This window comes from Gobio gobio, assembly GCF_949357685.1.
Source record: "Gobio gobio genome assembly, chromosome: 11".
Taxonomy (NCBI): domain Eukaryota; kingdom Metazoa; phylum Chordata; class Actinopteri; order Cypriniformes; family Gobionidae; genus Gobio; species Gobio gobio.
The window spans coordinates 51,610,272-51,625,827 of record NC_137104.1 but is presented as its reverse complement, the minus strand read 5'-3'; positions in this window follow the sequence as shown (position 1 = coordinate 51,625,827).

Genomic DNA, 15,556 nt, shown 5'->3' with positions numbered 1-15,556 from the left:
CAAGTTAAATTAAATGTTTTTAAGTAAAATTGTTGAAAATTATTGTGATAAATTAGTCGATAGATTAATCAATATAAAAATAGTCGTTAGTGGCAGCCCTATTGATAATAATCATAAATGTTTCAAATCATCTTATTAGAATGATTTCTGAAGGGTCATGTGACACTGAAGACTGGAGTAATGATGGTAAATTCAGCTTTGATCACAGGAATAAATTATATTTTACTGTATATTCACATAGAAAACAGATGTTTTAAATTGTAATAATATTTCAGATTTTTACTATATTTTTCATCAAATAAATGCAGTCATGGTGAGCAGAAGAGAATTTTTCTAAAAAAAACTGTAGATTGAAAAAATATAGGACTCACGCCTAAGCTTTTAAAACAAGCACAAACAGTGAGACATTTATAATGCACACAAGTCGTTTTTAAAAACTAGTCACATGATAAAATTACTTCATAACCTTGTCTGTGAAAAGTTATGAATCAATCTTTAAAGTCAGTAAACCAGAAAATAACCACAACTCCAAATACTCAAAGTAAAACCTGAGCTAAACCTTTGCCGTTTATAGCAATACATGCTCGTATATCATCTAATCTTCGACCTGCGATGACTGCCTAACATCTAGTAAACGAAACATTTAAATACGCCACACATCTTTCGTCAAATTGATATTTATTTCCCAAGCTGTTACGCAAGCAGGTCCACAAGCCCCCGGAGGTCGGCTGTAAACCGACTCCTTCCTCTGCTTTGCTTTCAGACTCGCTCCACGTCCCGTTTTCTGCCATTGCTCTGGAAAATGCTGTGGTCAGACCTCCATTTGACATCAGCTCTCTATTTTCAGCAAGGGGCCATTTGGTTCTCCGCAAATAAAAGCAAACATCATTCATATATAGATTAGGAAATGCCTCAAAATAGAGGAATTATCCACCCGCCCCCAATTAGAGAGCCTTCCACCTTCCCCTCCGCGGAGGTATGCCATTCATCTTGGGGCTCACCAGGGTTTCCCACCGGCAGAAAACAAGCCCACCTGCATCCCACCGCCAGCTGTGAAAGCAAACTCCAGCGCCGCAGTTTAAAAGCTGCTTCGGTTTGCAGCTATTCTGGCTGTTAACATGTTAGGCCTTGCATAACCAATTCATGTTCGCTTCAGTGCCAATACCAAAGACTTTAGGTATACATACTATGAAGACAGAGTGCAATGTGCAATATGGCAGAATAAGTCCCGCCTTCTAAATAAAACAGCCAATCGGTAAAGTCATCGCCTGCCGTAGCAACATAATGACAGATTTCATTGGTGTTTTCAAATATGAAATGTAATCTTGCTTGGTGAACACTTCGGATAATTTGATGTCTCCCCATTTAAAGATAGGAGCTGCACTTGCATGCCGTTTCAAAGATGGCCGCCGAGTGAAATGACTTGCCTTAAAGAGGACTTATTATGCAAAATTCACTTTTATATTGTTTTTTAACATACTAATGCGTCTGCAGTGTGTGTACACAACCACCCTATTGTGGTAAATCCATCAACTCCTTTTATTTTCCCCGTAAATCTGAAAAAGCGTCGCAAAATGAGTCATTCTGTAATGTGCTCTGATGTGATGTCACATTGGAACAGGCCCCGCCCACAACTTCTGGCGGGCTCCGCCCCTCAGTGAGCTGTACACAGTCCGCCATGTGTATCTTCTCGCCAGAGCATTTAAAGGTGCAGTGTGTCACATACTCCGCGGGTCCCCTTACAGTGAAGTCGCCATTTTGCACCGACATGTTTCTACAGTAGCCCTAAACAGACAAACTGCTCTAGCTACTCTCTACATTCTCAGATGACAACATCTTTGTCCTGTGTCACCCACCGTAGCTTCTCTATGTGCTTCGAAAAGGGAGGCGTTAGCGGATGGAACTCGCAACCTTACCACTAGATGCTGCTAATATTTACACACTGCACCTTTAACAGCAGCATTAAAGTAAGAAATGTATTCTTATTAAAGGCTTACCCTCATGTTGTTCGACACCCGTAAGACCTCCATTCATCTTCGGAACACAAATGAAGATATTTTAGTTGAAATCTGATGGCTGAGAAAGGCCTCCATTGACACAATGCACGGTTCACTCTCAATACCCTTAAAAGGTACTAAAGATGTCGTTACAAAGTCCATCTCATTACAGTGCTTCTAAAATAACTTTATGAATCAGCGACAATAGTTTTTGTGCGCAAAAAAACCCTAAATAACGATTTACATAGTGATGACGATTTCAAAACAAGGCATCATGAAGCTTCGAAGCGTTATGAATCAGTGAGTCGAATCAGCGGTTTGAATCGCCAAATTTCAGCAGTTTGGCGGTTTGACACGCGATCCGAATCATGAATCGACTCGCTGATTCATAACGGTTCCAAGCTTCATGATGCCGTGTTTTGAAATCGTCATCACTATATAAGTCGTTATTTAGGGTTTTTTTGCGCACAAAAACTATTGTCGCCGATTAATAAAGTTATTTTAGAACCACTGTAGTGAGATGGACTTTGTAACGACGTCTTTAGTACCTTTTAAGGGTCTTGAGAGTGAACCGTGCATTGTGCCAATGGAGGCCTTTCAGAGCCATCAGATTTCCACTAAAATATCTTCATTTGTTTTCTGAAGATGAACGGAGGTCTGACGGGTGTCCAACGACATGAGGGTAAGTCATTAATGACAGAATTTTCTTTTTAGGGTGAACTAACCCTTTAAAGCTACTAAAGTTATTCAGTCAAGAGCAGTGAGTGAGTTTCTGTTTTTCTCTTGGTGTTTGATTCATATTAACAGCAGATATAGCAGTAGGTACTGTATATTACGCTCCTGTCACTTTAATACACAGATTTAATATACACATGCCATTCTTTCCCTGCCGTTTACATTCACAGACATAACCGACAGTGTGTATTTGACAGTTTAAGTGCAATAAGACATGAAAGAGAACTTAGTTTAATACTCACGGGACGCTCCATCAGACATCAGCTTTCTGTGCGCATGCTTCGGGTGTGTGTGTGCGCTCAGAAAACCAGATATCAGAAGTTTAGACTGATATGACTTACCAAGCGGCAACCTCCTGCAGTTTCTCTTGAAGCCAATACGGAAGTGACTTAAACTGCAGTTCATCGACTGGCCACTAGAGACAGACTCCAGAAGGAGCAGAATCTCATTGAGCTCATGTTAAAATGCCCAACTTTACAGCAGAAGAACACATGTTTACAGTCTGCGACACATTGTGGTTTTGGTCTATACGGCTAATTTTGCCCTTCATGACGACTGTGAGGTGGTGAATGTTTTTATAACTCATTCGTTTACATTATATAAAGCCTTAAAGTTCTGCATAATTAAGGGCGTGGCCGCTTTGAGTGACAGGTGGATAGCCGTTTGTCTGCTGTCTGTTAGTCATCGCGTAACCTCAGCTCCGCCCACGTCCCGCCTCTTTGCCCATTTTCTGTTATCCGGGAGTGACGCGCGATGACGACTTAACCAATCTTTACGCTTCAAAACTGCTCTTCAGAATCCTATGGGTGACGTCACGGACACTACATCGATATTTTTTTTACAGTCTATGTTTAAAGCGCATGCAGATAATAACAGAGGCATGAGATGTACAGGCTCCGCCTGCTTCTGGATAGGGGGGCTGGAGCAGCAGCTCATTTGCATTTAAAGACGCATGCACGAAAACAGCATGGCTGCGTCCCAATTCGCCTACTTATACTACGTCCTAAACGTATGTACTCTTTTTGTGAAGAAAAAGTACATACTTTTGAGTGTGTAGCAGAAAAGTATGCAAGCTTTGGGACGTACTACTTCGTCATCTTTAATGGACTCTGTTGCTTAGTTATGTGTCCCGTCACTGTTTAAACTGCCCTGTCAATCATCGTCACAGTTCAAATCCTCCACATTCAATTTAATTTCCTACCGTATCGGAGAGAAATGTAGTAGCACGTTGATCTGCCTTTCGTGGGTCTTTAATGCAGAGACTCCTCTCATGTGTTTGCAAAGTTAATGGCCAAACGTATCATTACAAAAGTTCTCAATGCTGTTGCAGGTGAAATATAATGTGGCTAACATTGAATAAATATCTTTTCGTCAGGTTAAATACTGATAATTGCTCACTCAAACCACTTAATCTAATCCTCTCCACTTAACCGTCAGACTCGCGTAACCGGCATGTTTGTAGTTTTATTAACACTTTTTATCCGCGTTTGTAGTTTTCGCAATGGATTGTGGGCAATATCAGCCGTTAGAGTGCGCATCGATCTGCAATTCGAATTCTGACCGGAAATAGTAAACCATCCGGGAATCTTTGGAATACTCTTTTCAACATACTACGATTTGGGACATACTAATTCTTTTTTCGAATACTATTTAGTACGGATAGTATGCGAATTGGGACGCAGCACATGTTTTTCCTTCCACTCAAAAATGGCCATTTATAGCATGGTATAATAAATGATCTGTGGGGTATTTTGAGCTGACACCTGAGACTTATATTACATCTTGTAAAAAGGGGCACGATAGATCCCCTTTAAAAGGACTTTGCCAATACTGAGAAGTAGAAACCGCACAGAAACTGAGCTTATTTTCACTTCACTTACAGTGCGAATTGAGAGAAAATGCTCTTTAAACCTATTTGTCATCCATATATTTATATATCCACTATCTACAGACACCCAATCAAATGCAAAATATTTAACATGACAGAGAGCAAACGCATAAACAACAGCAGAAATGCTTGGAGTGTTTGGTTTCTAAACATCGGTTGAACGTTTGGCTCCATGCTTTCAGCAGTCAATAATTCACCTCACGCTGCGATCAACACAAGCCATGTTTATCGTATTTAGTCTGGGTCGTATTTATTTGTACCTTGTGTAGTTTTGTTCATGGCTTATGGAGGATGAGGACATCGACAATGAGAATTGAGAAGTGTTTTCCTCACTTTTTAAGTGACTGAAAGTGTGTGCTGGATACATTTTTTTTTTAACAGGACTGGAGCACATGCATGGCCTGGATTGACAAACAAACTGCCAATATTTTTTTCTTTCCGGATGGAAAGAAACCCTACATGATGTGTGTGGTCGAGGTTCCTGAAGAGAAACTTCCTGTCATTTAGTTTAATGATGTTGCTCATGCACACGGATCGACTCCGGCGGAGAAACAAAAACAATGTCACTCACCGTGGAGAGACTCCACAGGCTGAGTTTATTTAGAGGATTCATAGAAAATAAGATTAGGGTCCAATTCTCACTATTAACTAACTATGTTTGCCTCAATAAACTCATAACTACTGCTTATTAGTTGTTAAATTTAGGTATTGGGTAGGATTAAGGGATGTAGAATATGGTCATGCAGAATAAGGCATTAATATGTGCTTTATAAGTAATAATAAACTGCTAATATCCTAGTAATATGCAAGCTTATAAGCAACGAGTTGATAGTGAGAATTGGACCCTAAACTAAAGTGTTAAAAAAAATGACCCTTCAGCAGCTGTATTAAAGCTAGACTAAGATCAGGGCTTCATAAATGATGAAACTATATGGGTCACCTGAGGAATAATCCTTACCGAGGGAGTGCTAAAAGGACTTGATCGTAAAGCATCTTCCATAAAACAACCCAAATAAACCACAGCAGGCACGTGCACTGACTACAACTGCCCTTTTGGCCTCTGACTACGTGCCCTTTTTTTTTTTTTTTTGTATATTAGAGTGTGCCTTATTCTTAGAATGCCCCTATCACGCTATAGGTTACTAATTAAGTTTTGGAGTCTCCTACAACAGGTTTACATGCATTAAAGTCAAAAAACACTTACATTTTCTCATAATATACATTGCATTTCACCACCCTGTTCAATGATTCTCAAACCATTTTGTCTCTCTCAAGCCCTCCTTTCTGAGAGCCTACTCTGCTCTGATTGGCCAGATGGCCCAGTCTGTTGTGATTGGTCGACCGCTTACAGTGCCACTCGGAAAACAAAGCACTCCATTACCATAAACGTCAGCTGTGGAGGCTTCCTAAAACTCAGCGATTGTAAACCCTGTAAAGACAGTAACGATGACATTGATTTTGCCATATCAATCCGAGCGCGAGTCCGAATACGGCTACGTTCAGACTGTCAGTCCGAATCCGATCAGAAAGTCTGAACGGCCAAAAATCACATGAAATGCGATTTTTACAAACCCATTTCGAACTACATTCATATGTGGTTTGAAATCCTATTCAAATCCTATTCCTATTCGCATTTCTGGAAATCCATTTCAGTCTGACCGCTCTGATCGGATTTTGTGTGGTTTATGTGACTTTCTCACGCCACGTAAAATGTAAACGTCAGACATTCTTATAGGAAACATGGTGAAATAGCGCCGGCTACACAATGTCAAATTGTAAATAAGACAACATCTGTATTGCAAACTCATTCATTCCTACCAACTCAACGCCATTGCCATAGAAACGAATGCAGACATCCCGGAAAACGAAAGAGACAGACACACAAATCAGATCTGAACAGTTGAGATACACAATGTGGACGTCAATCATTTTAGATCAGATTCCCATCGGATGCACAAATAAATGCAGTGTGAACGTAGCCAAATTCTTCTCAAATCCTTTATCTTTACTCAGAGTAGACAGACAATCTGCACAGTTAACAGACACAGTTTTAGGTAACAGTGGCCCACAGCTAAAGTATTTCAGTAATAACGGGACATAGCCGGTTAATCGGACACAATATAAAACACAAAACTACGTAATTTGAACACCCGGTAGAAAATATATACATCAATAATGATTCATTCTTCCAGGTTGTGATTCTGAGGAGCAAGCTGTACTGACCCATCTTTCAAGAGCAAGCGTTTTGCCAATCCTGCGTTGAACTCTATCAGTAAATTGTTGTGTTCGCGGGCGGACAACGTACAACATTTATCGTGCACTTTCATCTTTACAACTTTGCAGAACGTTTACATTCACAAACTGCTATATTACACACTGCATGAAAGGGAATATTTGAAAAACCGTAATGGGGCACTTTAAAACAATACAGCCAGCCTAAAAGCCTGTTCACACCGGGACGATTTTCGCGTGCGTTTATCGCCGACATTTAACGCCTCGTGATTAAACAAGGGGCGCCAATGTGAGTGTGCACGCCGACGCACAAAATGCCACGCGTAAAAGGGTTCGTTTTTTTGTTTTGACGCGGCACGTTAAAAACTGTCCGACCAATGAGATCGGCGCTTTTGTTCACGTGCCTGGAGCTGCTGAAGTTACAGTAAAACACAACTTGGTGGCGCTCAAGCACAAAACGGTCTTGCCGAGCACACATTAGCTATGTTTCCATCCACCTATCTTTATGCGCCTTTTGGGATATCGCATCAAAAAATGCTGAATGGAAACGGCAAGATGCGCATAAATTCTAAAAATGCGCATAAAAAACGTATGCGTTCGTTTGAGTAGGATACATTTTCTATCCGATACGAAAACGCGCATAAACTACGATGGAAATGCATTATCAAATAAATTCCTGGATGCGCATAAAAAAAATAATGTGACTTGCGCGATGTAACAGCATAGCTGTAGTAACCAGCGGAAAAATGTTTGCAAAACATTTGAAAAGCTGTTTTGGTCATTCAGAAGTTTTCAAAGATGCTCGGTATATTTCACTCCTGTCTTACATGACTGCGTTCCCAAACAGCAGCATCTGCCTCTGAAAGCAGGACAAGTTTATTGAGACGCAAATAGTTACTTAGCCACCATATATAATCATTTTGGTATATAATAAATTAAGTACATTTACTTGATTAAATGTACTGTAGTTACTGTACTTACGAGTACTGAACTTAAGTACACTTTTTGAGTATCTGTACTTTCCTTGAGTAGTATTTTTTCTGGAGACTTATGACTTTTACTTCTCTACATTTGAAAGACAAATTTCGTACTTTTTACTCCACTACATTTCTATCAAAGCCTCGAAGTAGAAAGTCGTAGCCGCTTTGAAAGTCAGTGGATGATTCGTTTTCTTCTTTAAATCGTGATTCGTTTTTTTTTTTTTTGTGCAGACAGCCTATCAGTAATCACTCTTGTAGGATTCTTGTATGATTTCCAAGTATTTTTTGAACACTAATCAATTGATGGCAAAATAGAAGGCGGCAGTTCCCAGACGCAGTGCGCGCAACCATGGTCATACTTAAAAGTTAAAATTCAGAAGAGCAGACGTGGATAAGTGGGAAAAAGTGCGACGACACGAAAGTGCACACAGAAAGCTGCCTCTCAAAACGCCAGACCACAAGCACTGAATTTTAGTCTATTGAATCTACTAAAATCTTATTATAGTCAATTAAATCTAGACTAAAACAATTCAGATGCATAGAATGTTATAGTCAAAAGACTGACTAAAACTAAATCAAAATTTGCTGTCAACATTAACAATGGCATGAAATATGGTTGATCAAATGATTTTTTATAGATTTACCCGCCAAGTTGCCATAGCCTTGTGGATACAGTGCTAACGCAAAACGTTCGACAATGATGTTAGTTAGCATGCAAAAACGTAGGGCTAATAATGTTAACTGAAGTCCTTTCAGAAATGTTTTTTACATAATCCTGTCAAATAAACACAATGTTTTGACTTTGAGAAGAGCTTTGTAACTTTTAAACAAGTATTTAAATGAGTTCAAGTATGCTAGCATGTCGGATGGAGCATGACTGGCTTAAACCACCATGATGGAACAGTGCATTCATACAACAATGCAACAATAATAAAATAATGCGTTTACTTTTACTTTTGATACTTAAGTACTTTTAAAAGCAAGTACTTCTGTACTTTTACTTAAGTAAAAATCTATCTTTACAACGTTCACTTGTAATGGAGTAATATTTAACCAATAGTACTTTTACTTTTACTCAAGTAATGGAGTTGTGTACTATGTCCACCTCTGGCCAATAGCCCTCCAATAAGCTGACGTAAAATATCGTTGTGCAAGGTCGGAAATCACACCGAAATTAATAAAAATGCCCCCAAAATTCAAGATATGAATTGCCCTTGTTTGAGTTCTTGTATTTTGTGTTTATAACATAATATTGGTTAAGCAACATCATATGAGTAAGAGTGATATCCACACAATTTCAATAAACAATAAGTTGATTATATAAAATGTATAAATTGACCCTTTTTAGACACAACGCTGCTCTATTTTGCCAACGAAAGTATTTCCAAACAAAGCAGAAAAGTTGCATCTCCCAGCAACACAATCTTGTTTCGTTCTTGAATGATTCACCGTAATTGAAGGAAACGGGCAAGTCAATGATTCAATGACCCATTCATAAAGTCAATGGGCATTTGCTTCTTTTATGGTCTTGTCCCAAATGGCACCCTAAACAGTTGCGGTCTTCCTACGAGTCCGCACTTTCGTGGCATAACACCGCTTTGACTGTCGAGAAGAAGTCCGCTGCGGAGCTCACGAAAGTGCGCATCAAGGGCACATATTGACCGCAAAGGGGGAGCTCGCGAACAAACTTCTGAGGCCTAAAATGACAAATGGGACTCCCTACGGCCTCGTGGACTTAACGGACACACGCACATGGCAGCGATTGTAAGTCCACAAGAGCGAAAATGCATATGAAGTGTACACTCTAAAAAATGCGGGGTTAAAAATAACCCAAGTAGGGTTGAAAATGGACTAACCCAGCAATTGGGTTCTTTTAAGCCAACATTTAACCCAACCGCTGGGTTAAAACAACCCAATTGCTAGGTTAGTCCATTTTCAACCCAACTTGGGTTCTTTTTACCCAAGCATTTTTTAGAGTGTACCATTTGGGACAGGGGCAATGAATGAATCAGCCGGTTTAAACGAATCGATTGAATGAATGATTCAATGATTCACTTATTATGACTCGACTGGCGGTTTTAGTTTCATTTCATTTTTCTATATTAAAAATTTTGTATTTAGAACAATAATCTCATAACATTATTTAGGCAATTGTAATTGCAGTGGATTTTTGTTGATACTGATTTCATTTAATTGGTATAACAGCCCTATCATGTATAGCATGAAATAGTGTAATTAATTAAATGATTTCACTTGAGCACCTGCCCCCAAAATGTCTGTGCACAGCCCTGAACCCCCAGAGCATATCTGTGGAGAAAAGGCAGGCACGTGAACCATAAACACACAGGTTTATGGAGAGCGCACCCCCCTTCACCAGGCAAATCATCATGACAAACTGCCCGTGTTCAGTTTATGTGCACCTCGCAATTATCCTGGTTAATCTTGAAATGCCGCGGAGCCGATCATTAAACAAACAAAACATTTATCCCTGTTATTGCATTGACACCGAGGTCCCACGCGAAGTTTATTATCCCCTTCTTTTACGCAAGACGCCAGGGAGAGAAGAAAAAAAACACAAAGGAACGTGCATTCTTGCTGCATGACCTATGCTGCAGAGAAACCCTGGTGTGAAAGATAATAAATTTGTGTTGTGCATAAAATATGTGACATCAACACGTTCGGAAAGCTCAAAGGCTCACCTTGCGGAGCGCGAGATGCAGCGTTAAGAGTTATACTGCCATAAAATAGTGTAAAATGCATAAAACAGTTTGTTTTTATGCTTTGAAATAGGGCCGAATCACTTAAATGACGTCATCCAAAAGCCTGTGGCGAGAATTATGTGCCCCTAAAGATTCATAATGCAAGAAACAAATCCTGCATCACGGGCCACAGGGAAATATAGTTAAGACTGATGAACCCCACCGCTGATTCACTAAATGTTTGAAAAGATTTCAAGCTCGTTTCTGAAATAAAAAGTGTAAAACAGTGCTTCTTAACTGGTGGGTTACAGGTTTGTTCTGTCAGTAGGGAAAAACAACGCTATTAAAACTAATAAACTGAAAATAAATGCACTTAACTATAATTATGCATTGCTGGGGCAGAGGAATCCGTAGGCTTAAAGGGGTCATGAATTGAGAAATCAAATGTTCCTTGAGATTTTGACATATAAGAGGTCATCATATTCTAAGAATATCTTGTAAATTTCAGAACTGAAAACTTTTATTGTCACCAAGCCCAGAGAACAAGATCAACGCCCACTTCATCACAACTTTGGCCCCGCCCACTGGTGTGTTAGTGAGATGACGAGGAGAGAAGAGCAAAACAGGATCACTGGACTAAAATAACATTACCTTCCAAAGGATCCTAATTCTAGGAAGTGGGCGTTTACACTGGAGTCTCACAGCAGCCAATCACAGCAGTGGGCGTTTACACTGGAGTCTCACAGCAGCCAATCACAGCAGTGGGCGTTTACACTGGAGTCTCACAGCAGCCAATCACAGCAGTGGGCGTTTACACTGGAGTCTCACAGTAGCCAATCACAGCAGTGGGCGTTTACACTGGAGTCTCACAGCTGCCAATCACAGCAGTGGGCGTTTACACTGAAGTCTCACAGCTGCCAATCACAGCAGTGGGCGTTTACACTGAAGTCTCACAGCTGCCAATCACAGCAGTGGGCGTTTACACTGAAGTCTCACAGTAGCCAATCACAGCATTGGGCGTTTACACTGAAGTCTCACAGCAGACACGCCCCTTCAAAGAGAGCGTTCAAATCAGAGGCTAAAATCAGGGTAGGAAAAATGCCTTTTATTTCTATATTATGACCATTTTTATGTATAATGTTATATAATTCTAACATTATAAGTGCTCCACAGGAAACAATAAAACAATGCAGTTCATGACCCCTTTAAAGCTGACATGAAATGTTATATTTTCGAAATATATATAATCAATGCATCTCTGCACACGTTTCTTTTTCTTTCTTTTTTTTAAAGTGTGTCTTTGTAATATTTAATCAGAATGTGTGCAGGACATCTCCAATCATTTACAAACCCCGCCCCTGCAAACGTGCCCCTTTTGAGAGCCACACCCACATCTCAACATCCAATCAAAAGACCATGAATAGAAACTAAGTTCCTGCCCTATTTAAACAAAAATTAATAATCCGTGACACTCAGATGTAAATTTCATCGTGACTTTAACATTTTCCAGTAAAGCTAAAATTAAGGACAAAAAGTAGTCCAATAGACTATTGCATATCTTTTTCTACAGTAGTTTGTAGAACAGATTAAAGATTTGAAGCTTTCTTTTATGACGTTATTTTGTCCTGTTAGGAATGTGGCAGACATGGTCACTACTCTATATACTGTCATATAATGGAAAATATATTGTGTTGCATATAGATCTGGAATCACATGGCTTTTTAAAGAGCACCTATCATGGCATTTAAAATGTTCCAAATATTGTTTTAGAAGTCCCCGAAAAACAGTTTTGCATGCATGCAATGATAACAAAGACTTTAGTTTTCTTATAATATGCATTTATTTTGACCTGTTTTGACAGCGATTCTCAAATGATTCCTTTAGTGATTCACTTTTCAAAACCCCGCCTTTACGTGACGCTAATCTGCGGTGATTGGTCCGATGACCCAGTCAGTTGTGATTGGTTTAGTCTGTGCAGATATTTTCGGAAACGGAACGCCCATCAAAGTCTTATAGTGACAGTAATTTGTTAATATGTGTCAGGAGTTATGAATATGAAAACCGCGTCGGTACCGTTTGATTGTAATATGAGCCTCAGCTGATCTCATTCATAAAAAAACTCCTCTATTCTCCTCACGAAGACTCGTGACAAATCAACATCCCTCAGGGCTTTTAGTTCAAAAGTGTGCAGATGAGGAGACATATTGATAGATTCTCATATGTCTGTGTCAAATTTCTAAACAGAGGAGTATTTTTTATTCAATACTTCCTCAAAATGCGCAGATGTCTCTTATGTGTTGTTTTCAATTCATCCTGGCAGCCGGAGGGCGCTCTGTGCACATGTAGTCCATATATGGTACAGACAGACGAAGAAGATACCATGTGCCATGATAGAAGTCCATAATGAAAGCTTCCTGAGATCGAGAAACATGCAAATAGAGACATTTGAAGACTAATAAACACTCAATCGTGACGATGTATGGTTTGTCTTCAAGCCACTTAGTCTTCAAATGCTCATCCTTGGGCAGATGAAAAAAGTTCGCACTTCAGAACACAGCGTCTCGTGGCCATGATGTTTTCTAGTTTTCACTGGCGTCTTGGAGAAATAAGTGGGCGTATCGTATTCAAATAACTTGACAAGTTGACGTCATCTAGTCAGAGAAAAAGCTTCGGTCTTCTAACGATTCTTAAAAATGACTCAGAGTCGACTCTTACTTTTGAAAGAAAATAACTATAAATGCGGTGCACTGTCATATTTCAAACTTTGCAGGATGTTTTTGTTCACTTAGATCTATGTTACACACTACATGAAAGGTCAATTTCAAAATTCCATGATAGGTGCTCTTTAAAATAATCTTTGTGGTGAGCTGTACTTGCCGGTGGAATCAGTGGTATTTTTGCATACATTCGTCCACCTGTTAACAGGAATACTGCTCAAAGTAGGCTATTAGGAAATACTTCTGCGAGATGTCGCAGCTACATGTGGGACAGTGTGTGAATCTGGTTTATTATTCTTCTTCCAGCGTTCCTGTGTGTGCAGGCGTTCGGGTATGAAGCGGTAATGTATCGTGGCTGTTATTCTTTCCGTACATTATTACCGCATGGGCGGTGTGGGACAGCATTGGCACAGAGCTAAAGGGAAAGACTCCATGTGTGAGAGTATAAAACAGACCACCCTGGACTCAAACACAGGCCTGCTGAAGCTTTTCATGGCGCTGTTTCTCAGCTTTGTCTGTTTTCCTGGTGCCGTCCGATTGTTCATGCAGTCCAAATCGGCTGGGAGCGACCCGTCTACTATAATACGTGGCTTTGTTCGGTTAGGCAACAGTTATGGCTTCAACACTGCTGGACAAAATAGAGTTTTACAGGATAAATGACGCAATAAGCCGTGAGCCCGGGGCAGACCACCGCAAACTTTTGCTCCCTGTTTCTTTTTTTTGCAATGACTGACAGAACTGAAAATACTCGTAATGAAGTCTAACAGGTTCATTCTTTAAAAAGTCAGCATGAGTTTTTATCACTGTGAATGTTAAAGGCTACAATAACATGGCTGCAGCCGCTAAAGGCGAGTAATCAAAACATTTCGCTGTTTATGAATGACTAAGGAAAAAACTTATGATCGCTGCTCGCGGATACAGCTGTCAAATATCTGGTATTGAACGCAGGACAGTTTTTCTTATGGTTTTGAGCGGAAGCAGGTGCAAATGACACCATCACTTTACATGATGAACAGGCTGCTATATGATTTAGCAGCTTTTATTCACATATAAACATGAGCGAGGATGAACCTCATTGGTTCTTGCTGAAGCTCAAACGTGATGCGTAACACGAGAATGAACCTCATTGGTTCTTGAGGAAGCTCAAACGTGCTGCGTAACACGAGAATGAACCTCATTGGTTCTTGAGGAAGCTCAAACGTGATGCGTAACACGAGAATGAACCTCATTGGTTCTTGAGGAAGCTCAAACGTGCTGCATAACACGAGAATGAACCTCATTGGTTCTTGCTGAAGCTCAAACGTGCTGCATAACACGAGAATGAACCTCATTGGTTCTTGCTGAAGCTCAAACGTGATGCTTAACATGAGAATTAACCTCATTGGTTCTTGCTGAAGCTCAAACGTGCTGCGTAACATGAGAATGAACCTCATTGGTTCTTAAGGAAGCTCAAACGTGATGCGTAACACGAGAATGAACCTGATTGGTTCTTGCTGAAGCTCAAACGTGATGCGTAACACGAGAATGAACCTCATTGGTTCTTAAGGAAGCTCAAACGTGATGCGTAACACGAGAATGAACCTGATTGGTTCTTGAGGAAGCTCAAACGTGCTGCGTAACACGAGAATGAACCTGATTGGTTCTTGCTGAAGCTCAAACGTGATGCGTAACACGAGAATGAACCTCATTGGTTCTTGAGGAAGCTCAAACGTGATGCGTAACACGAGAATGAACCTGATTGGTTCTTGAGGAAGCTCAAACGTGATGCGTAACACGAGAATGAACCTCATTGGTTCTTGAGGAAGCTCAAACGTGATGCGTAACACGAGAATGAACCTCATTGGTTCTTAAGGAAGCTCAAACGTGATGCGTAACACGAGAATGAACCTCATTGGTTCTTGAGGAAGCTCAAACGTGATGCGTAACACGAGAATGAACCTGATTGGTTCTTGAGGAAGCTCAAACGTGCTGCGTAACACGAGAATGAACCTCATTGGTTCTTGAGGAAGCTCAAACACGCTGCGTAACACGAGAATGAACCTGATTGGTTCTTGAGGAAGCTCAAACATGATGCATAACATGAGAATGAACCTCATTGGTTCTTGAGGAAGCTCAAATGTGCTGCATAACACGAGAATGAACCTCATTGGTTCTTGAGGAAGCTCAAACGTGCTGCATAACATGAGAATGAACCTCATTGGTTCTTGAGGAAGCTCAAATGTGCTGCGTAACACGAGAATGAACCTCATTGGTTCTTGAGGAAGCTCAAACGTGCTGCATAACACGAGAATGAACCTCATTGGTTCTT